The sequence below is a fragment of the Eublepharis macularius genome, chromosome 3 (genome assembly GCF_028583425.1).
Source record: "Eublepharis macularius isolate TG4126 chromosome 3, MPM_Emac_v1.0, whole genome shotgun sequence".
In the NCBI taxonomy this organism is placed as follows: domain Eukaryota; kingdom Metazoa; phylum Chordata; class Lepidosauria; order Squamata; family Eublepharidae; genus Eublepharis; species Eublepharis macularius.
Genome location: NC_072792.1, coordinates 10044218 through 10069047, shown reverse-complemented (window position 1 = coordinate 10069047; position 24830 = coordinate 10044218). Strand labels below are relative to the sequence as shown.

Sequence of the window (24830 nt, the reverse complement as noted above, 5' to 3'; positions counted from 1 at the left end):
AAGGTCTGATAAAGCTGGGAAAAATCTTCAGGTAACGTTACCACATAGCCTTTGATCCTTCTCTTCCCCCAGCCATTACTGCTTCAGTTGAAAGAAACCAATGTCAGATGTTTATAGAAACCAACACTGAATTTGGAATAGGACCTGCTTCGCTTTCACGGATCAGAAGTACCCTCGAGGGTCTCTCTTGGTTTGCACATGCGATCCCCTCCACCCTATCATGATTAAAAGTGCTCACTCATGGACAAAGCTTTTCCAACAACGTCATTATAAGCATTCTGATTTTCCCCCCCTCGGCTTCCCACCCTGATATATTAACAGATTTCTTATCATCCCAGCGTTCTGCTGTTTGCTTCTGCCTCAAATTAATTTTGGTCATACAAACCTGCCAGTCTCTGAAGTGATTTACGTGATGTTTATCCAAGGGCTCAATAATCCTGGTGGAGGTTAGACAATGTATGACAAATAAAGTGAAATCTTGGCTGTTTCCAGACGGCCCCCCGCCTCGCGAAACGTCGCGCGTCGTCGCGCGTCGTTGCGCAGAAAACGCGAAATATCGCGTTTTCTCGCGCGAGTTTTGCGCGACGTCGCGCAAAACTCGCGCGAGAAAACGCGATATTTCGCGTTTTCTGCGCAACGACGCGCGACGACGCGCGACGTTTCGCGAGGCGGGGGGCCGTCTGGAAACGGCCCTTGAAACGTAATACTTTTGTTTACTTCGGGCATTCTTTTTGGGTGGTAGACGTTGTGTGTTTTTTTTTTTTAAGTGCAATTTTGCTTTTAGTTGAGCGCAGGCATTTTTAATAGAAATGTAACAAAAACAGGATGCTGTTATTGAAAAAAGACTGAAACAAAGTGATTTTTTAAAACAAAAATACTTCTAAATTATTTTAATGTATTCCATTCTTCTAATCAGACCAAAGCCTATTTATGTAGATTAGTTACATCTACAGTCTCATTTATCCAACCTGTATTTATCCTTTGATCACAAAGCTTGTTAACTTAAATGCTCTTTTATTGTTATGATTCGTTTTCCCATAATTATGCAGTTTAACTGCCGGATTTTTTTTTCCAGAATAAATATATGTAAACGCGCCAATCATATTCAGCCGTATTATGCTAGATACTCAATGAACTGGAAGAGCTATTTCACTACAATAAAACTGCCTGGATGTGTTCCAGGTCAGGGCCCGAAAAACCAGCAATCAAAGCGTCAGTGGGACTCCAATGGAAGTCTGGCACATGAGTCTCGGCGGATTGTCTGAAACACCGTCTGAAGCTAATTTTGCATGTCGATCACTCCAAGAGCAAAATGAGAACAATTTTTTAGGAGAGGCAGATGCCTAATTCCCATTGTGTGGGTGGGATTGTTGTTGATCAACGCTTGCACGTTCCTCAGAGTCATGCAATGAAGTGCAGTGCGCATTTTCATTTTGCCATCTTGCTGGGAAATACTGATGGCTTGGAACAGGACTGCGCAGCATCTGGCCCGGGGGCCTCCTGCACGCTATCAGCATGTATGCTGCCATCCACAGCTCCCACCAGCTCAGCAGGTGTTGCTCTATGACTACCATTGGAGGCAGCTCTGAGCCGGGACATGCCCAGTAGGGCAGCTAGGAGCCCATGGTGGAATGGGCTGGCAACAAAGACACGGACCCCTGGGACAATTTTTTCCTTTAAAATTATAACAACAAATTAGGGAAACAGATTTCACACAATGGAAGCATGTGGAAGTGGGAGGGCTGAACTGACTCTCCATTCCCTGCACAAGCTCAAGGCAAATTAAGGCTGCATGAGGACACAATTTGCATGTACCAGTGGACGAGACAGTGGGCTGCTGTCCGTGCACTGAGCCCTGTTGCCAAATCCCCAGCATTCCAAACCCTGAAATTCCAGGGCGAGGTCCGACGATGCCACGGGGCAGATCCTGCAGCCAGCCAGCCTGCACATGGGCGAAATCAGCAACAGCCCATACACGGGCTTTTTCTGTGGTGGCCCCTACCCTGTGGAACAGCCTGCCTGAGGAGGTCAGGAGAGCCCCCACTCTCCTAGCTTTCTGAAAATGATGCAAAGCCAAATTATTAAAAAGGCTTTTGTATTGTAGGGAGGGGCTCTCAGATGCTTCGCTAATGAGTTAGAGACCACAGACTTCGCCACTATGTTGCCTTACATATTATCTGTTACTTTAAATCCGCCCTGAGCCTGCTTGCGGGGAGGGCGGAATATAAATATGATAAAATAAATAAATTAAATAAATAAATATGTATTCCTATGTGCCATCTATACTTCATGTTGTCTAATGTCAGCCCTAGAATTGCTTATGTTCTGTTTCAGCATTTCAGCTCATATTGGATTCTTGCTAATGCTATGTCTTTGTGAACTTGTATTTATTTTACCTTATGGCATTGTTTATAGAAATGTCCCTGATACTGATTGTACTAATCTCACACTGTGTAATCCGCCTTGAGTCTCAGTGAGAAAGGCAGACTATAAATGACATACATACATACATACATATATACATACATACAGGGCTTTTTTCTGGGAAAAGAGGTGGTGGAACTCAGTGGGTTGCCCTCGGAGAAAATGGTCACATGGCTGGTGGCCCCGCCCCCAGATCTCCAGACAGAGGGGAGTTGAGATTGTCCTCCGCACCGCTCAGTGGCGCGGAGGGCAATCTCAACTCCCCTCTGTCTGGAGATCAGGGGGCGGGGCCACCAGCCATGTGACCATTTTCAAGAGGTTCCGGAACTCCGTTCCACCGCATTCCAGCTGAAAAAAAGCCCTGCATACATACCTACATAAAGGTTGGTTCTAGTCTATGTAATTTAATACCGTCCTACCTTGAACACTTGCAATATTTACTCAAATGCAAGATTAGGTTTTTTCATAAGTATGACATTAAAAAGAAGAGGGCGTCATTTTACATTCACATGCAAGTTACAGTTATGTGTGTGCATAAAATTTTGAAGGGGGGGTTGTCTTACACTCAAGCTTATCTACTATATTTAATCAATATGGTGTTTACAAAAAGTAAGAGAAAGGGCAGTCTTCCACCCGAAGCAAGTTTTTTGCATTGCCTCCCTCCCATGAGCATCCTGAAGCAGCTTCTTGTGCTGGCCGCGGGCAAGCGACAGAAATGCATTGAAGCCCCTTTCTTCGATGGGGCTTCAATGCCCTGTATCCCACCCCGCCCCCATTCACCTCTCCTCTCCTGCTTTGTCAAGATCTGAGATTGACAGAGATGGCAATAAAGAAGCAGGACGTGGACCACAGCCCTTTGGGAAATTCTCCTATGCAAAGATTCCAGACGATTGCAAGGTGTTGATTTTCGAATGGCGGCAATGATGATATGGCATCCACGCATCCCACTCATTTAGATTTCCTCTTATCATCCTAAATCTTGCAGATTTTTTCCTCTGGAGGAGGTGCTTTCCTTCAGCAGGAGGACACTTTCCTGACACAAGACGCACTTTAAGAAGAAGCAGGGGTCATTTCGTAGAAAAAGAGCTGGAGGAACTCATTAGCACAACTCATTAGCATATGCCATGCCCCTTGACAGCACCAGAAGTGTGATTAGCATAACTGGTTTGCATATGCCACACCCTCTGACATCATCTATCCAGGCTGTTTTGGACCCAATCCTGGCCATTCAGGGCTGAAATTGGGCCCAAAATGGTCAGGATCGGGCTGCTGCTGAGCAGGAGAGTGATCCAGCACCCGTCAGAGGCCCGATCTGGGCCGTTTCGGCCCCAATCGAGGCTGAAATGGGCCCAAAATGGCCACGAGTCAGGTGGGCAGGGCCACCTGACATGTGACCTCTTTGGGGAACTGCCGGAACTGCGTTCCTGTGCGTTCCCCCTTGAAATAAGCCCTGAGAAGAAGACTCTTGGACTTTGAGAAGAAGACTCTTTCTGCAGGTGGAAAGTGTGTCTGCCAGTAAAACAGATCCATGGGATTTAGCCCAAGGATTAAAAAGCAGAAATTGGAGGCATTATTTCTTTAAAAACAATCGACGTGCACATTCTTACCAGCGTTCTTCTTAATAACCAAGAATTCTAGGCTTCCACCTCAGTTTCCCCTAAAGCTCTGAAATGAGTTCACATTTCATGCCCTCCCCTCACGGAATAAATTTATATTGTCTAAGCCCGACATGGGAGGGAAGGCAGCATGGTGTAGCCCGATCTCGGAAGCTAAGAAGGGTTGGTACTAGAATGGGCAACCACCAAGGAAGGATCTACAGGCGAAGGCCATGGCAAACCGCCTCTGCTTCGGGTCAGATATGGCCTTCAGGAGCACGCTATGCCTCCCGGGAGCACACTGCGCAGCAGGGGAGCGTGCCCCTGAGCGGCCCATGCCTCCCAGGTAAGCAGGTATGAGGGGTGGAGGGTGGAAGGGGGGGATCCCCCCCAGGCGGGGGACTGGCAACCCTAGTTGGGAAATAGGGAAGAGCATTCTTTCTTTAATTCTTGTTCCTTTATTTACTTTTTTTATATCCTGCCTTTCTCCCCTAAGGAGAACCAGAGTGGCTCGCATCCTTTCCCTCCCCTTCATTTTATCCTCACGATGCCTATTCTTCAAAGCTCTGCAAAATTCAATAGATCATTAAAACAAAATTCTGGGATTAAAGAGAGAAGAAAATTCCTAATCAGGACAGATCAGAAGGGCCCTGCTGACACCTAACCTTATGAGCAGTAGACAGAAGTTTAAGATTTTGCCATCATTCCAATAACAAGCAATAACAAGCAGTAAAAAATAAACTAAAAAAGTGTTGTTGGCCAGATGGTGTTACAGCACTTCCAGGGAAAACCCAGCAGTGATATCGTGCCACTCTAGATCCAGAGGAGTTAGCCGTGTTAGTCTATAGTTCCAAACTAGTAAAGAGTCCAGTAGCACCTTTAAGACTAACCAACTTTATTGTAGCATAAACTTTCGAGAACCACAGCTCTCTGATGACTAACCACAATAAAGTTGGTTAGTCTTAAAGGTGCTACATGCCTCTCTAGGAATCTCTGAATTCCTAGACCAGCACGACTTCACTTCTGGGTTTCCCCTGGAAGTGACATGACATCGTTGCACTGATGGTGCCCACCCTACGTCCCTGCTCCTCCAGTCCCCACAATGGCCAGCTGACCAGCAACCCTATTAAGTCCCCAGCTCCCTCATCCCTCAATGCCCTTCTGAACAAGATACAATTAAAACTACCTTCTAACAGACAGGAGAGAGCAGTCTGAATTTCTCTCGGGTAGAAGATCAGCACGCAAGAAGTCACCGATCGCATGGCCCCATCTCTAGAAACCACTCAACCAATCCCACTTTACTGTCCAAACGGCCATTATACAGAACTCAACCCTAACCTGCCCACCCTTTTCATCTTGCAAACAGCATTCCACATGCTGGAACGCCAGTCCGGACCCCACCTGCCTGCACCTCCTGTTCTCCAAACAGCCTTTCCAGGTGCCTGCCAACAGCAATGCCCATCAATTGCCAGCTGACTGGTAGGAGGAGGCAGGCTAGGGGAAATGGGTGCGCATGTGCCCATGGCCCCGGTCACGGATGTCACTTCTGGCATGACCCAGAAGTAATGGCGCTGCGCCAGGGCCAGCCGTTTGAACAAGCATCCGAAAATACGTTTCCACTATGATTTGGGCTGAATGTTAAAGCATCAGCCCTGGAACGATGCTGTCACTTGCGGGGCATGGCAGAAGTGATGTCTGTTGTAAGGGGCGACTCGGCATGCCTTGGACATGGGGGGGAGGGGGGGGCGCTGCATGTCTCTCTGGGTGTAACTCTAGCCAAGTAAGCTGCTTCTCTTTGTCTAAGGTGGGGGCGCCTCCTGGCTCCTCCTTTGTCTCTGTGCCTCTTGGGAGATTGCTTTCTCTCTCTTGCTTCATGGTCTTCCAAGGAGGATGTGATTCTCTAAGCTCCTGCCATGAAGGCCTCACTCACAGGCCTCAGCCTCGCTGCCATCTCAGGCCGTGGTTTAGTCATAGGAAAAGTGACTCTTCGAACTCTTTCCCTCTTCTCCAAGGTATTGCTATGGATGGAATCTACTTCAATAAAACTGTAAGTTCTATCTTTCTACAATTTGTGTGAAGATTAATTAGTGCACGTTTAGGGTGAAACGCTTCTGACTAAGTAACTCTGCTGCTACCATCAATGAAATACAACTAAATTCCTAGAAATGCCATCAACCGTGGCGGTCACACACCCCACCCCCCACCTCCTGCTGGTTGCCCAGGCGGACCCGGCAGCCCCATTTGCAAACCGCCCCCTCCAGACCCCACTTAGTAAGGCAGACGCAGCAGGTGGGACCGGAAATGCCACCTGGCCACCTGGCATGTCGTCCTGGCCTTAGAAACCCCCACTCCTTTTTATAGAGACCTCTGCTGATTGGGCTAGGCTGAATACGGCAGATAAATAATAGCAATAAGCAATTATTGTAAAGCCAATTCCTTTCCTCTTGACCACCTCCAAGAGCAGATGTTGAAAGCTTCCCTTCTCCAAACACTTGCACAAACTGAAACTGGAGATGGCACCCAACTAGGCTTGCCAACTCTAGCTTGGGAACTCTAGCTCCTGGAGACAGAGCCTGGGGATGCTAAGGTCTGGGGAAGGGAGGCAGCCAGAGAGTCCGGCCTCCGCAGGTACCGTTTCCTCCAGGGGACAAAGGAACTCTGTAGTCTGGTAGTAAAGAGTCCAGTAGCACCTTTAAGACTAACCAACTTTATTGTAGCATAAGCTTTTGAGAACCACAGCTCTCTTCCTCAGATGCATCTGACAAAGAGAGTTGGGGCTCTCGAAAGCTTATGCTACAGATGCATCTGATGAAGAGAGTTGAGGCTCTCAAAAGCTTATGTTACAGATGCATCTGACGAAGAGAGCTGTGGCTCTCGAAATCTTATGCTACAGATGCATCTGACGAAGAGAGCTGTGACTCTTGAAAGCTTATGCTACAATAAAGTTGGTTAGTCTTAAAGGTGCTACTGGACTCTTTACTATTTTGCTACTACAGACTCATGGCGAACTCCTCTGGATCTGTAGTCTGGAGATCAATTGTAATTCTGGACTTGGAGCTTGGCAACCCTACATCCAACTTTGTTTTGTTTCTACTACTGCTAATATACTTTTAACAATTTAATGTAAGTTAGAAAAGTGTTATATTCTTTTCTAAAAAAAGAATCTAAATGATGCTAAATACATATATTTTTAGAGTGAGTACAGGGAATTTTCTTTCATTGCATGCATCCAGACACTCCCCACTCTTTTAGAAACATCCCATCACTGGGGGAGAGCATTTTCTTAAGGAAGATATCTTTGTAAATGACACAGCGAAAAGAATTCACAAGTAACTCGGAGCAAGAATGTAAATAAGCCCAAATCCATGTTCATATATTCTGAAGCTTCTATAGACGCCACTTGTAAAGGACGTATCGGTATAACTTTCCCCTTCAATTACAAAAGGCAAACACTATGTAAAATAAGTTTAAGATCAAAGGAGACAAGGCTAAAAAGAACATCTGGTAACAAGAAGAGATTAAGGGCTCAGTTTTGCAAATCATATCTTTATGCCACTCCTTTCCCATAAAATTATAGGATTAGTAACAGGTGGAAACGCTAACATGCCTTCAATACGTTCAGAATGGGCCCGTTTAATTTGGATTACTTTGTACAATGTCTGTTGGGCGTCCTCAATTATTCTGATTTTAAAACCAGATCCAAATCGACACCACTGCACTCGCGATGGAATCAGGATTAGGCTGCCTGACACGTTAGCCCCTTTACTTCCTCACACTTAGAGTCTCTCTGCACGAGACATCTGGCACGTGAAGAACACGTGTTGGGAGATGCAATGTTAGCCAGGAAGGATAGTTTAAAAAGACAGAGCCAGCGGCAGGGCAAAGGCGATACACTGGAGCTGTGAGAAGGGGCTGTGAAATGCCAGAAGGGAAACTTCAGCCCATTAGAACCTCCCCAGGTCCAAGCCTGGCTCTGGAAGGCTGCTCCAGCCCATTTCCATTCCTCATTGCCCTCTGATTGCAATTCCAGAGGTGAAATTGACAGAGCTTTGAGAGAGTGAAGATGAAATTAACAAACCCTCTGTGGAGCGATCTCCGCCAGCTCTGTCTTTTTAAACTACACTTCCCAGCTAACACTGCATCTCCCTACACTTGACAAACACAGGCCAAGGTGTCTCTTGTAGACAGACTCATACTGAGGCAAGAGAAAATGGTAGACGGATGTTGGACCCTAGGGTAAATATGTTCAAGCAGTGTTGCCAACTTCTGGGGGAGGGCAGTCAATCTCTTGGGAACATAGCTGACCTTCAGAAAACAAAGATCAGTGCCCCTGGAGGAAATGGCTGGTTCAGACTCCATGGCACCACATGTCTGTTGAGTTCCTTCCTCTACCCAAACCTGCCCTCCCCAGCCTCCATCCCTAAATCTCCAGGAATTTCCCAACCCAGAGTTAGCAACCCTATGTACCAGCTTACTGGGATTTCAGAAACCACGGCAACTGTATTTGCCATCGTTCCTGTGGCCCGCACTCTCAAAGCTATGTGTGAAATTTAAACTGTCATGTCCCACAACTGCCAGATTTAGTCTCCCTGCCATCGTCAGTTGAATCAGTAAATCTGGAAAGGAGGTGGCAGCATCAAGGAGAGGCTCTGAGAAGGAAATGGACCCAAGTAGGGTTGGTTTAGCGCTAAACAGATCCACAGGGAACATTCCTACAACTTCAGCATCCGCGTCCCTCTTCCGAGACTCCATTTTATCATTAAGAAAAGAGGCTGGGTGAATTGTTTTGAGGAAGTCAGAGAAATCAAGGAAGAGTACAGGAGAAATGACCCAATGCCGAGATAACGTTGTGCAATTCAAAGTACGTCTTCCACTCCGCTTAAATTTATGGTGTTTCCAACTACACTTTGCACTGTGTATAAAAGAGCCATTTTCCCAATGTTCTCTTGCTTGCTCATAATCTGGAAAAGTCAAGGGCACTCGCCTCTCACTAAGAAATGAGCTCTGGGTAGGGCGTAAGGCTGCCAACCTCCATGCGGAGCCTGGAGCTCTCCCGGAATAACAACCGATCTCCATGCAACGGAGATCAGTTCCCCCAGAGAAAGCGCTTGCTTTGGTATAGTATCTATGGTATCACATCCTTACATAGCCCCTCCTCTGGCTTTACCCCTGAATCTCTGGGAATTTCCCAGAGTTGGCAACCCGAGAGAGAAGATGCAGATCAAGCCAACGAAGATCTCAATTGCATTCTATCTATGAGACAAAACGCATGTTCTGCAATGTTCTCAGTAGAGGCAAAACCTGAACTCCCCATCCCAATGGCGCAGAGTCTGATCTCCACCCAGCGTGGTAAATCCCACCAGCAGACTCCAGAATATACTCTCTACAGGCCCTAGGGTTGCCAAGTCTGGGTTGGGAAATTCCTGGAGATTTTGGAGGTGGAGCTTAGGAAGGGGGTTGGGGCAGGGACAGATCTCAGCATGATATTTTGCCACATAGACCAGCTTGAGCATCTAAGTCTAGAAATAATTTTAGCAGCTGACATTTTCAGCACACAAAATGGCTCTTTGTCTCTAGGAAGTCAATGGCACCAGAGCTAATTTAATGAGGGGGGGCTTTCATTTCAAACGCATCATTAACCTGCCATTCTCCAAAAAGGAGTAGGTTCCTTCTGGGTTTATTATCTTGCAGCAACATGATCAGTAAGGTAAGGTTCTCAGCCAGAATGTGGTAGCAGTGGAAGCAATTGGCTGGACTGCTGTGATGTCACTGAAGGTTCAGGAACATTCTAAATTCTGAAGAGAAATGGTTGAGTTTTGTGTGACCTCACGCAGACAGTAGGGGAGGAAGAGTTTACGTAGACAGGTAAGGCAGCTAAATACAAGAGAGATGAGGAAATTAAATGAAGAAGGAAGGAGAAACATGAGCCTGTATGACAAACTCACAAGGGAGGCTTGGGAGCGTGGGGACTCTGGGCCAGGGATCCGGTGATGTATTGTACTGCTTGCTATCAAGACTGTGAAAAGGTTTCTGTACCTTTACAGAAGTCAGAATTCTGTTGCATGTCGCGTCCCCTTCATGGCAGCAACCTGAGCCGTAAGGGGACAGAGAGGGTGGCCCAGAGACAGCCTTAAGGGCACAACAAAGACCAAAAAAAAAAACCACGCCAGCAAGGTAACAGAATGAATTTATCTGAGCAAGTGCTGAGCAAATTCCCTTCAGCTTAATTTGCAACTTGTTCAGTGTTTACAAGCTCTCTCCGAAAACTCTTAGGGAAAAAAAAGCAACAACTGATTGTTTCCCAACAACAGCTTCAGGGAAGAATTATGATCAGGGAAACGGCGCAGCAGCAGATCTCGCTTCGACGGCCAAGGCAGCGGTCCCAATCCAAAACGAGGCTGTTGAGGTGCGGGGGTGGGGGGGAGCCATCAGAGGATCCAATTAAAGATCTTCTGCATCTGTCCAGAGCAAAACCTGAAAAAGGAAAGACTGACAGCCGAGGCCAGGAGGAATTGCCGAACTCTCCATGTTGGCGAGGAGTGGACTGACGGAGCTGACAAATCTATTCCTTTCTCCCTTGACTCTGTAACTCAAGGGGTTCACGCCGAGGGGGCTCCACATAGACACCAGCAAGCTTCTGGTCCAAGTCCAAGCCTACCCTGGCACAAATGACCAGAGTGGTCCAAAGACAGCTTTCTTGTGGTTTCCTCATCCGTGGCTTAATGCAGGAGGGATTTGCAAATTGGCTTCAGGTGTCCCCAAAGACTTGAGCGTTCTTCAGGGAACTTTTCACAAACTAAATAACTGCACAGCTCGAGAGCGTTTCATCATTTGTCCAGATGGTGCCTAAAGGGACGTGCGTTCAAACTGCCTCTGCGACTTCACCTGAGGTCTCCCATCCAATTATTAACCAAGGCTGACCCTGCTTAGCTTCTGAGATCTGACGATATCAGGCTCACCTGGGCTACCCAGGTCAGGGTGAAAATTAAGATACACACGTAATCTCCAGGTGGCAATTTCATGTTCAGGATACCAGAGTCTTGAGTAGCTCCAAACCAGGTTTTTTTTAAATGGCTCAGGGTAAACCGAATCTAAGCAAGCTGCTTTGAAGGACTCTGGTAGGCTAATAATCCTCATGTTCTGTTCAATGCACGTACAGCTAAACATATGATGGAAACCACACATTTACCCAGATACTGGTCTCCATTTTCATTCTTAAAGTGAATGGCACTGGCTCTTTCTTACAAGCAGGTTTTCCTTGCATTCGTTGTAAGATTCAAACATGGCGAGAGAGAGGATATTTTCCTGGGTTTGGGCCTTTAGAACAAGGCACAGCCCATCCGGACTGCCCTTGCAGTATGCCCCTCTTTTGATGCCCATGATTCCCACCCAGTGCTAGGCCCCAATTGGGATAAATGGATCCAGAGGCTGGAGATCTGGTTCTGAGTTACGGGGGTAGATTTTTGACACCAGAAAGTGTATGACATGTTCACACCTTCCCGGAAGCTGGTGGGGATGATAATTTTGGCAAATCATAAGAGGTGCAAACAAAGTATTTGTTAGTCATTTTCTCCAGGGAAATTGATCTCTGTCATTTGGAGATCCATTGTAATTCCAGGAACAATCTGGGTCACATCTGGTGGTTGGAAACCCTAGAGGGAAGCCCACTTCAGATATCCATCTGCTATATAGGTATAATAATATTAGTCTACCTTTCAGGATTGTTGTAAGGATTGTCATGACGTAGCACACATAAAGTTCTGTGAACAGTCTCAGGGGCCACATTAATGCTAAGTGGTGGTGGTGGAAAGTGCCCTCAAGTCAAATCTAACTTATGGCAACCCCTGCTGAGGTTTTCATGGCAAGAGACTAACAGAGGTGGCTTGCCATTGGTTGCTTGTGCAACCCTGATCTTTGATGATGGTCTCCCCTCCAATTATTGACCAAGGCCGACCCTGCTTAGCTTCTGAGATCTGATGAGATCAAGCTCACCTGGGCTATTTTCATGCCCAACAGATGCTTTGCTAATGAGCCATGGTCCCTCCTTAGGTAAGTGACGGACGTTGATTCTGTTTATACCGCTGTGACTTGCTGAATTGTCTAAGCGTTCTGATATCACCACATCAGACATAACACCACAATGCTACCGATCAAATCCTCTCAGCCACGTATTTATTTACTTCATTTATCCACATCCAGGTCAAGGCAAATGAAATTATGCCCTCAAGTCATAGCTGGCTTATGGCGACCCCTGGTGGGGTTTTCATGGCGAGAGACTAACAGAGGTGTTACTGTTAGAGTAAAAAGTAACAGTAGAAAGTAACAGAGGTGTTCCTTTCACTAGAATGAATTGGGTAGGAGAGAAGATGTACATAAGATCGGGTTATAAACAAGCGGACCTGCCTCCACAGCTGAGAAGTGCCACAGTATTAAGTCGGACCGAATCAAAACCTGAGGTTTAGATAGGAAGAAATGGCAGGCAAGATCCAAAGGGCTTTGTGAGTCCCCCGACACCTCTTTGAACATCCGTCTCCCATATCCCAGCAAATTGTTTCTGAAACTCCCCCCACCTTCAAAAGCAGTCAGCCAGGGGTGCCGCCTAAAGCCCCGAGGCCCACCTCGGAGCGGCTGTGTGTGTTTTCCCTCTCATCCAGGCTGCAAGCGACAGCCTGTGCTTTCGGAGAATGCCGCAGACTCTGCCAAGAGGAGCGGCACAACTGAAGCCAACCCAGCAACGCCCCCTGAACGTAATGCCAGCTGTAGAGGGGAGTGGGGGTGTCCCCTTTCCTTAGAGGGCTGCGGTCCCCGCTGGGGATCCCGTGGCTGCTTTCAGAGCACAAACAGAGGTCTGTAAAGTTAAAACACAGTCCGCCAGGTAGGCATTGAGACACACCAGAATAAATGCTTTGTTTCTGCTGCAGTGGACTGCGCTTGCCAAGCCTTGGCAGACCAGAAAATGAGGCCGGAGAACTGCGAGTTCTCAAACCTGATTTTTAAAAATAATATTTACCTTTCTCCCATGCATCCAAGGTGAGTGACAACGACGTAAAAACAATATTATAAAACAAGGGTTGAAAACAATAGAAATAAAAGCATGAAAACCAGTCCCAAAACACCATATCCCCCCCCCAACCAGGGGATACCCCCCCCCCCGCCCAGACTCAGACTGCCCCATAAACTGTTTGGAGAGGGTTACCAACCTCCAAGTGGGGGCTGAAGATCTCCTGGAATTACAGTTGATCTCCAGACTAGAGAGATCAGTTCCCCTGGGTGGAAAAGGGCTACTTTGGAGGCCGGACTCTGAGGCATTATATACCCTGCTCAGGTCCCTCTGCTCCGCAGCTCCCTCCGTCTTTCCCAAGCTCCATCCCCTAATCGGAAGAACCTTCCCAACTCGGAACTGGCGAACCTAATCTGGAACAGATCTGTTGCGATGACTTTAGCCCAGCCCCCATCTCCTTACAATGAGAAGATGACCACACTGATCCACCTAACTGGACTGTTGTACAGACAAACGTGAAGCTTCTGCAATGCTCTCAAGTGATAAGGTATTATAATACGCTATGAAAAAGGCAATGAAGTCACAGGGGTATCTGCTGTAATTGTGTCCAACACTGTCTAACAAAAACCTACCTCGCAGGGTTGTTGGAAGGATGAAATGGAGGAGAGAAAAATGAAAGCCTCGTCGGGTTCCCATCAGGGAAGAAGTTGGGGTATAAATTGAATAAATAAATGTATATAGAATCATCTAAACATGTCATAATCTCTGGCACAACACCCAAGCAACTACTGGTGCACGGCAGGGAAGACGATTGGTGCACCATAGGGGCTCTCTCCCAGCAATACAGGCAAGGGAGACAGACTTCTCCTTCTGGGCTTGCAGGGCTACTGGACAGATTCTGCAACACTGGAAGGGCCTAGCTTGGGCAGCCAATAGGGGTAATACAGTCCACGGAGGGAAATGACTGTACTTTGCTTGAGGCAACAAAATCCTTTGAGCCGTTCCTGGTCATATTGGTGTTTTTTTGCCCCTAATCTTACAATTTGCGGGTGTGCCTCTCTGAGTAGGAGCAATTTCCCAGTCGTGAGATGTAGCATCTTCCACATTTTTACTTTACAGACCGTTGCAGCTATTTCACTCAAACCTTCTGGACTTCTACTAGGGTGTACGTTCTAGAACTTTTTACTTCCAGATGGACTTGCTTGAGATTGCAAAGCAGGATTTCTTGAGACTTTTCTTGTCTGGAGGATTTTTCTTTCGAAAACAAACAATTATGAGCCCGTGTTTCCACTTGCTTAGCTAATCTCATTAACTCCACTAACAGAAAATTGCTACACTTATGACAGATGCGGGGGGGGGGGAACGTTTTTTTAAAAATGTGCCTCTTATGATATTGGATTCTTCTGATGTTCAACACACGAGCAGCGTCGAAAAACATTTCTCTTCTTTTTTCTTTTTCAGTGCCCTCCAGCCCAACTGAAGTTTCTCAAAGTAAAAACACTCAAGTTTCTTAAAGCAAGTAATGGAGCAATAACATCTAGCCAAACAACAGAGAAACGGCTTATGGGGTTTCTCTTCCCCCCTCAAGATGCTACTAGAACACCTGGTGATGAGGTTGCATTGGGATTTGACAGTAATCTGTTGACACATTGTAAACATCAGGTGCCTGGAAGCATTACCCATGATTTGTACTTTATCTTCAAATGCTACAGGACTGCTACTACAACACACCCCGGCAATTCTCAGCTTGAAAGTTCCTTGTAAACAGGGCTTTTTGTTGTTGCCGGTGTTCAATAAAAAGTGGTAGCCACGCTTGTCTTATTCAGCCTCTGCTCACGCTATATTAACAAACCTCTCTGCAGCGCATCACAAGGACCATCCTAAATATTCTCTGTGATCCACAGCACAAATGGCGTATGTAGATACTTTTCAACAAATGCTGTTGTGTCGCTTTAAAGAATCTCTATTTGCAGATTTCCCTTTATCCATCAATCCTTTCATCTTTGTTTCGGAAACAGGGAGGAAAAGGAAGCTCGGCTTGTTTGCCAGACGTGTTTTTCTCAAAAAGCCTCTTTCTTGTTCATACGAAATTACTGCAGTTACCCCCACACTGAGGGAGGGGGTGATTTAATAAACAACTGTTGGTGGTCCCTGGCCCAAGGGAGGCCCGCCTGGCCTCTACCAGAGCCAGGGCCTTTTCGGTCCGGGCACCGACCTGGTGGAACTCTCTGTCTGAGGAAACCAGGGCCCGGCGGGATTTATTATCTTTCCGCTGGGCCTGTAAGACAGAGATGTTCCGCCAGGCATATGGCGGAGGCTAGGTTGGGCCCCACCGGCCACACTAAAGATCTGCCCACCACCCCACATATGAGCCAGGGCTTGAAAAGTAGTATTTTATCGTCGCCATCTGAAGAGAAGCTGCATTGTATAAAGTTGTTTTAATGTTATTTATATACTGTTTTATCTGTTTTTAGCTGTATTTATGTAATCTGAAATGCTGTATCCCGCCCTGAGCCCGTCTGGCGGGAAGGGCGGACTAAAAATCTAATCTAATAAATAAATAATAAATAAATTTTACATGCAAGTGTGCCTGGGTTTGAAGGAAATGGGAGAAAATCCATCTCCAAGAGACTGAGGTAGGATTAAGAATGGAATTGTTCAAGAGGAGAAACAGAGCAAAGGCCTGCTTGATCCGGTGTTCTGCTTCCAACAGAGGCCTCTGGAAGGTCCCAAATAAGCTCCCAAATAATCTGCACCCATCAGCTGGCATTCAGAGGTATCCTGCTCCTTCACATGGAAGTTCCATTCAAGTATGGTGGCTAACAGCCACCGATCGGCCTCTGCTCTCTAAGTTTGCCTAATACAGGGATTCTTAACTGAGGAGACAGAAACCTTCGGGGGCCTTTGAGCTCTTCGACGGCCCTTCTCCTCACTTGCCATGGCTTCTGATCGCCAGGGAACAATCGTTGATTTTTATATTGCTCACCCCATCCTGAGGATCAAACCTCAGGCCCTGGAATCGTCCCTCAGGCCCTTAAAATAAATATTTGTTCCTCCTCTACTCTTACGCTGAACAAGCAGGAAACAAACATGCATGTCCCTTCCCTGCTTGGAGCAAAAAGCCTCCCCCTGCCCACCCATAATACTCCTCCATCCCACTTCCTGTCGAATTCTTGGTGAGCGTTAAAGACTAAGAGCCCTTAAAACAATCGCAATGAGCAGCCATGACAACACTGCGTGGTGGCCAAACCCACAAGTTAATTAGGCATTCTGCGAATAAGTGCTTTGCTCTGGTCTGAATCTACTGAGATTATGGGATAGAACAATCCTAATCTTTATCGTGACCTCCCCCCAAAATCTTTTCTTCCTCAGCACGGAACAGTAAGTTTTCCACCCATTTTCTGGCCCAGATCCTGCGCCTTTAACCACCACCAGACACACTGAAATTAAAGAAGTAAAAATGTTTATCTCTAGTAGACACCGATGTCATTAAAAAGTTCCATTTGCTTCATTTCTGAGAGCAGAACCACAAGTGACAAAAGGCACAGGTTGGACACTTGTCAGCTTCCCTCAAGTTTTGATGGGAAATGTAGGCATCCTAGTCTTGCAGCGTGGCACTGTGACTGCTGTCCAATGGACTTTTCAACTGTCACTTGTCCAACATTCTGCCAAGCTGCCTACATTTCCCATCAAAACTTGAGGGAAGCTGACAAGTCTCCAACCTGTGCCTTTTGTCACTTGTGGTTCTGCTCTGAGTGTCAGGTTGCTGTTAAAGGCCGGATGAAGAAAGGGTGGCCGACCTACACCCCAAAGGGAAAACCTTGATACTTGCCAGCAAAGCCATTTCCACATATTGCAAAGTGAGTGCCTGACATTCTGCTCTTTTTGGACAGAGCTCAGATTCTCCCTTCCTCTTTCGATCCTCACACCAACCTGTTGAAAAACACAAGGTGTGACTGGCAGACCAGCCAGCAAGTTGAGCTGCCAACTTCAAGTTGGGAAATTCCTGGAGATTTGGGGAGAGGAAGGGGTTTGGGGAGGGATCACATCAGGGTACAATGCCATAAGAGTCCCCTCTTCAAAGCAGCCATTTCCTCTAGTCTGGAGATCAGTTATAATTCCAGGAGGTCTCCAGGCCTCACCTGGAGATTGGCAAACCTATCCGTGACAGTGGAGACATCAGCAAAAGTCTCACAAGCCCCAGGCCCACAATCTAAGCACTATACCACACTGCCTGTCCTATGAAATAAGCAAGAGGGGAGAGCACCTTGGTGGAAGACAGCAAATCCATTTTTAAGCCAACCTAACGTGGTAACACTGCCAAGAAGACGGATTTGCTTTCGCCTGTACAGAACTCAAGTCAAGCACACTGCCCTCCCCACAAGTAATATCAGTCAATAAACTATCTGAAGAAGCTCACCAAAGCTCACACCCCACCACAAATTTTGTTCGTCTTAGAGGTGCTACTGGACTCTTGCTCTTTTCTACCAGTAAACCTCTCACTTGTGCTGCCTGCTTGGGCCTGTGAAAAGAGTCTGGCAAATTAAAAAAGCTTAACTGGGCTTACTTAAGGTGCCATCAAGTTTCTGCCAACGCACGGCAACCTTGCAGGGTTTTCGAAGCAAGAGACAAGCAGACGTGGTTGGCCGTTGCCTGCTTCTGCATAGCAAAACTGAACTACTTAGGAGAGCTTTTTGAGACAGGGAGGAAGGCTATACTGTGCCGAAATGGTTTAGAGAGATGCTTTGAAAAAGGGATAGGGACTGCAGACTATACTCTTCTGTACTGACTGTTGCTATAACCTGTTGCATTACGAGCTGTTCCAGCCACAGTTCTTATTGACTTACACTGTGCAATCTGCATTAGGTCTCTATGAGAAAAGCAAACTAGAAATAACATACATTAAAAATAAAAATAACAGCAGTCCTTTGGTATTCTCCCCTCCAAGTACTAACCAGGTCCAGCCCTGCTTAGTATCTCAGTTTTGTTGAGATCTGGTTATCTCAGACCAACCAGGTCAGAAAGCCTAGCTGGATGGGAAGGGGTGGTTTTGTATGGGAAGGGGGTCCAGTCACCAGTCGGCCTGGAGAAAAGTGTTCCCGTAGGGGTTTAATGTGTGGCCACGTGCAGGTGAAGCTTTTCAAGAACGTCACATGGCAAATAAAATCCCATCGAGCCTCTCTTAAGAGGGCAGGAATTTTTCTCTCCAGGTTGTTGGCAACCCTAACTAGCAGGTCACACAGCATGCAAGCCTGAGATGACCCACCTAAGCTCCTTACAAACCACTGAGTCGCCCCTTCACCAGGCCTGCTTAACTTGTGGCAGTCCCAGAACCACAGCAGAGGGGTGGGGAGTTGGCAACCTCGCACGCAGGCGGGGGATCACATCTTGGGCAGGTTTGCTCTAGAGTCAGTGTAGCATCACCATCTTTTTTACACCCTCTGCCCTTGTGCTTTGAAAAGGGGCTTCTGGACAAAGAAACGTGGCAGGTGAAGCTTTTTCTTATTGAACTCCATGCCTGGCGGCAACCCCAGACTAGCACCTGATCCACAACCAACCAAATTGAAGGTATTCTACTTTTAGCCACAGCAGCCTCTCTAAATTCAAATAAGCTGCGTTTGAGTTACAGCACCTTGTTATAGACAAAGGACAAGATACTATAAATAAGCATCACTAGAACTTTTACTCGGGTTTCTCCCGAGTAAGCCTGCATAGGATTGTGCTTCACAACCGATGCTTATTTACTGTCAGTTCCCGGTCTAATGTTTATATTATCTGCCGGTTAACATGTTATAAAGTGAGCTTTAGAGTTCTGCAAAAAGTCAGTGTGTTGTGTGGGGTTAGACTAGGATCAGGGAGATCCAGGTTCGAATCCCCGCTCTGCCATGAAAGCTTGCTGGCTGACCTCGGGCCTGTCACATGCTGTAAGCCTAACCTACCTCGCAGGGTTATTCTGACTCTTGAGGATAAAACGGAGAAGGCAAGACGGTTGCAAGCCACTTAGGGTCTGCACTGGGGACAAAAGTGCTATATAAATTAATTAATCAATCGAGTATACAAAAACACTCTGACATTGTATTCAGCAGGACTGCACGGTTAGCTGTATTAGCCACTCTCTTAAATAACATTTTGGGTTATAAAGACTGACAAAATCCTCTGTTGCTAGTTTGGCTGATCGATCAATTTTGAGTACTAAGCTCGGTCTGATATGTGAGATCTGTGTTGGACCTGATGTGTTAATAAAGGAACAGTAAAGTTACTCTTAATTTTCTATTCCTTGCTCTGACTTTAATTATTATGTATTTTAATTTTTAATGGACATTTAACTTGCACTGTTTGCGTTGTTTTTTTCTTGGTGTCGTTTGCCAGGGCTACGAACAAACACAATCAAGTTTATAATGAAATAATGTCTATTGCAGGGAGGGGGGGGGGAAATACTTTCTGGTCTGCATAAGCACCCGTGTCTCCCCAGCCTAGACCAAACTAACAGCACAGTAAGATGCCAAGCTACCAGGGCCACTATGGCACTGCTATTCTGCCCTCACTTAAGCCGCTCAGGAATTCTCCCCCCCACCACATTATCAGGTAAAGCTGAGATTGTCCAGGGACCTTCACTGGCAGAATGAGGATCTGTACACACAAAGTTGCATTATACCAAATCAGACCATTCGCCCATTGAGATTATATTGCCTACTCAAATGGGCAGCAACCATGTTCTGCCTTATTCTTTCAACTGGGTTTGTCAGGGATTGCAGCTGGTACAGTGGCAGAGAAGATTACTCCAGCCCATGCCAAGCATGCTAAACACACCACCACCCTGGCTGCTTAACTGAAGAGTTCTGTAATAAACTTTAACCACCAACCCCACACACCCCAGCAGGTCCTCCTTCCCTAAACATGTGAAAGTGCTACCACTTGCAGGCCTGTCAACCGAGATCTAGAGCCAAGCTACAAGTGACGCCTGACACAGGTCGGACACTTGTCAGCTTCCCTCAAGTTTCGATGGGAAATGTAGGCGTCCTCGTTTTACAGCTTGGCTCTCCATCACAGCTGCCAGACCAGGACGCCTACATTTCCCATCAAAACTTGAGGGAAGCTGACAAGAGTCCGACCTGTATCAGGAGTCACTTGTAGCTTGGCTCCTAGTCCCTCAAATGCTTGCTATCATTTAAATTGCCTGGAGGAAATTCATCCTGAGAGGACTAGTAGTAGTAAAATGTTTGCATTTTACTACTGCAGTATATGAACCCTTCTAGGCATTTATTGTATAACCTCAAAAACAGTCTATTTCGGGGGTCAGCAACCTCCACCTCTGGAGCCACATGTGCCTCAATAAAGGACCAAGTATGGTTCTTTACAACAGAAAAAGAAATCTTTAAATTAAGGACTATTGGAAGAGCAGGTGGGATGATAGGATAGCCAGTGTGTGACAGGAATGGCAGGCAAAGGTTTTTATGGGGCAGAAGAGTGTGAGATGCTTTAGCAGAAGGGAAATAATAAACAGTTTCCAGTCATTTAAGTATGCACCATGCAGAGCTTATGTACAGTGTTCCTTCCTAAATATATTACTTATTGTGAGACTGTGTGTGTCCCATCTTCCTGACAAAAGACTTGGGCTGCTTCCACACACGTTGGATAATCCACTTTCAGTACTCTTTAGTGAACATTTGAAACTGATTTTCCATGTGTGGAACAAAAAATCCACTTCCAAAGGGTTACGAAAGTGCATTGAAAGTGCATTATTCAACGTGTGTGGAAATGGCCTTGCAATTACTAGTGTTTGGGCTGCAGAAACTTTAACCAAGGTGTCAATGATCAGTCATGTTGATCAGTTATCATTTCAGTGATGCCAGCAGGCATTCTTACACCGGCTCTCTGTTGCTCTCTCACTCTGCATGTTGATGGCGTTTGAATCTTTAACTGTCTTAGTCTGCAGTAGAAGTGCAAGATACAAGTCCAGTAGCACCTTAGAAACCAACTAGATTTCATCAGATCTGATGGGGGGAATTTTGCCTTTCAAAAGCTCATACCCTGGAAATCTAGTTGATCTCTAAGGTGCTACTGGACTTGAATCTAGCTCTGGTGTATTCTGTAATAACAGGAAAAGTTTGGGAAAAGACACTGTCTCAGAGCTCTCTGCTCAGGAGCAAAAGTTGGTTCTCACATGTCCAAAAATGCCACCCAGACACACTTGAAGCGCTGTAACATTTCTATTAACCTAAGACATCTATTATCTATTACACTGCATTGTGCCCTGTCTCCAAGTAGCTCAGGGCAGCATACATGGTTTCCTTTCCTCATTTCATTCTCACAACCACCTTATGAGGTGGGCTAGGTTGAAAGTGTGTGATTGGTCTAAGGTGAGCTATAGGACAGAGTGGGGGAATTTGGATCCCAGCCAAACACCCTAACCACGACACCAACTCTTATTTTTGGAGTTTCCCTTCCCGCCAAGTACAAACTCCGCTGTATCAAGGGCACGGGTAATGCTTCAGACATTCTCGTACGACACTCTTGTATGTTTTGCTGGGGGAAAGATAATATCTTACTGCACACAGGAATCAGGCACCTCCACTCATTCTCTGTGGACAGGAAGAATCTTTTCCCCAATGGGTAATCATCCAAATTTAACAGTGCACGACCCAGTTTAGGACAGCACTGTACGATCTTTCCCACCAGCAGCCTCGAGTGTGATAATCCACAAACCGCTCCTGCTGTGCATTGCTCTTGGAGAGGCACATGACACGCTGTCTGGCTTTTTCCAAACCCTGGAATTTGGTGGGAAACAATCCAGAAGCAGTAATGATGTTTTTAAAATATCAAGCGGCATGTCGGTCCATTGGAATGGCGTTACCAAAAGACACGCTCGTCTTTCTAACTGAGCCTCTCGCCCTGCTGCCTTTGACCTACCTCAAGGAGTGTGGCCAGGATTTGTCCAGCAGGGCTCCTGTACTTGGAACAAATGCAGGAGGCAATGCTTTCCAAGCCATAGCAGTTCCATGCCAAGAAAGGAAGAAAAGCTGCGTCTCTGTCCTTCCGCTTGCCAGGAACTCAGGCCTCCGCTGTTAACGGGACGGACTGGAAGGAACCACTCCGCTTGGGTCCACATGAGTTTTCAACCCTTAGCCTGCAGGAGCGTGATGCAGGCACAGCCCCTTAATTACAATATTTTATTGCATCTAAAATGCACGAGCAGTAGATTGACTTCAGCGGAGTTAGGACATGGGGTTAGAAATGACACAGAAGACCACTTCTTTAAAAATGTAAACCTCTGTAATCCTGATTTTCTAAAGTCTAAAGAGGAAGAAATTAATCCGCCGCTGAACATTTATGCTACCCTCCCTGCACACCCGGTAGGTACTGTTAGAGTGACTGCCTTCCACAGCGAGGATGGTTAGAATATTACAGAAACCACAGAAGACCTTTTTAAGGGAGGAAATTCCTCTTTCAGTTTTATATAGATCTCAGGACAAAAAAATAATATTACACAGCATACACTGTTTTTAAAGAAGAGTATCATGTTTATCAACTGGGATTTTACACTACATTAAAATCCTAAATCAGTCAGGACCAACCGCTATTTGCTTTAGACAGATATCACATCATTTTAGTAAAATATAATTCTCAATATTTAAATAGCTATTACACTGAATTGAGAAGTTTGGGGGATTGGGGGGGGCGTTATTCTGACTTTTTACATTTTTTTAAAGACATGACTTAAACAAATGCCACTGGCAAAAAAAATATCCATTTTAAATGCATGAATTATAAATCAAATTACCTCCAGTTCTGCCCTAACCTAATCTTCTTCCTCTAAGTGTCACTTTTTGTTAAAATCAATTTCAGATTTTGAGTATTGCTTCAGCTCAACCTAATTGATAGCAGCACACATCCAGGATAAGCATAAAATGAAATTGTTTCTGCGATACAACTCAATAGAGGGTTGAAAAACAGTTCACAGTGACCTTGTGTGGGAACATCTCCCCCACATACGCATACCTTACTTATTTTTTAAAAAACGTAAAACTCCAGAGACTTCAATTTTAGGCTTGAGAGTTGCCAGTTATCAGTTACCAACCCACCCCGTTTGCTGAGGTTATCATCTAACGGGGGAAAACCCATCATAATGACAGACAAGGGGTACGAACTCATGAAAGGAAAACTAAGAATATTGTAGGAATCTAAGCCCCTGTATGTTTGCACATGTGCACACATACACACGCGCACACAAATATCTGCAATGTACATAGGAGGCCATTCTAGTTCTTAAGGGGACACTGTCAACAAAGGCAAAGTCAAAGGCCTTCATCGCCACATGGCTCCCAAATGCCACGCCCTCCTCTTCCCTGGATGAATGAAAGGCAGCCATGCCCTTTGCCCAGGAGAGAGGGAAAGGAAAAGCAGCCATACCACTGGGCTGGGGGCTGACCCTGTTCCCTGTCTATGATGCCCCCCAGCCACGAGCCTGCTGCTACCCGTACAGCCCGTTCTAGGTTCTGGCTCTTGGTCCTATTCAAGCACAATTGGTTGGGAAGCTTTCGCAGGGCGATCTCTAGGTCTGTTTACTCAGATGTAAATCCCAGGGAGAAATGTAATCCCAAATTAAGTGTGCACAGGATTACAGAGATAAGTGGGTAGCCAGAGAGCAGTAAAAAACTGAACAGAAACCTGTTACAAATCTGTTTTTGGTGAAATGAAGAGCAAAGCTTGGAGCATGAAAAAAAAAAATCTGTGTCGCTTGGGGTACTTGTGGAGTGTTCCTTTGTGATTCAGCGCAGCACAGGAAAAATAAAATATACGGCATTGGCCAGTGTACCGAACAGCCATCTATCCACAGCCTCCCCTGGAATGCATTCCCAGTCAACGATTCTCCAACATTTACTAGATACAGAAAAACAAGCAAGCGGCGGCCAAGTCTTGCTGTTCACCACAGCCCTGAAAACTTAAATCTGCAAATGAAGGTGGTGGAATTTGGGATTCTACCGCTTCACATGGGGGGGGGGGTGTCACAATTTTGAATGCTCTCTCAAAAACCCTCCTGCTTGTGGTCAACTTGCACACTGGGGCTCGGTATGCACTAACCTATTCTTTCTGACTTGCAAGTTTGCTACACACGGGGAGGATTTATTTGTACAGGGATCCCCCCCCCACATGGGGAAACATTCAAAAATATGACCCCCCCATGCTTGTGCTCTAAAGTGGGGCAGTCCAGAATTCAATCACGTCTTTCTGCATAATGTAAAGATGGACTCTCAAATCCATCCCACTTAAGCACCACCGGAGTACATGGAACTCACTGGACTTAAACCAGGAGCTCGGGCTTCCTCCAGAGGACTGGGCTTCTGGGCCGCCAAACGCCACCCAGTTTCTCTAGAGCAGTCCTAGAAAAAAGATCGGACTAAAAAGGGACCTAGGTGGTAAGCTAAAAGACTCCTTCCCTTCCCTTTTTTTTTTTTTTGGTTTGCCTTGAAATAAAGCAAATTATGAACTTCCCTGAAGTAAACCCAAGTCAATGCCATTCTATTTTGATTTGCATGTAAGGGAGGGGGGGGGTCCGAACAAAAAACAGAGGACACAATTCAGCCCTTTAATTTAAGCATGTTCCAATTGCACTGATCTTAACTGGAGAGTTAACCATGCGCTGAAATCCTAACACTACTATTATCCTTGGGTCTCCCAAGTGCTAAATTCTGGTAGGGTTGTGTCCATTTTACAGCTTCCTACCTTCACACACAAAGGGAGAGGCATAATTTAAGGCACAGAGTGGCCCACATACATACATATATATGTACGTGTGATATGGATGTGAT

At 46.1% G+C, this 24830-nt stretch overlaps 1 protein-coding gene across 1 annotated transcript in view; it reads right to left on the bottom strand.

Moving 5' to 3' along the window:
- The window catches only part of PCDH17 (protocadherin 17), a 220694-nt gene that overhangs the window by 192379 nt on the left and 3485 nt on the right, over positions 1–24830 (bottom strand). The gene's annotated exons all lie outside the window — the stretch shown is intronic.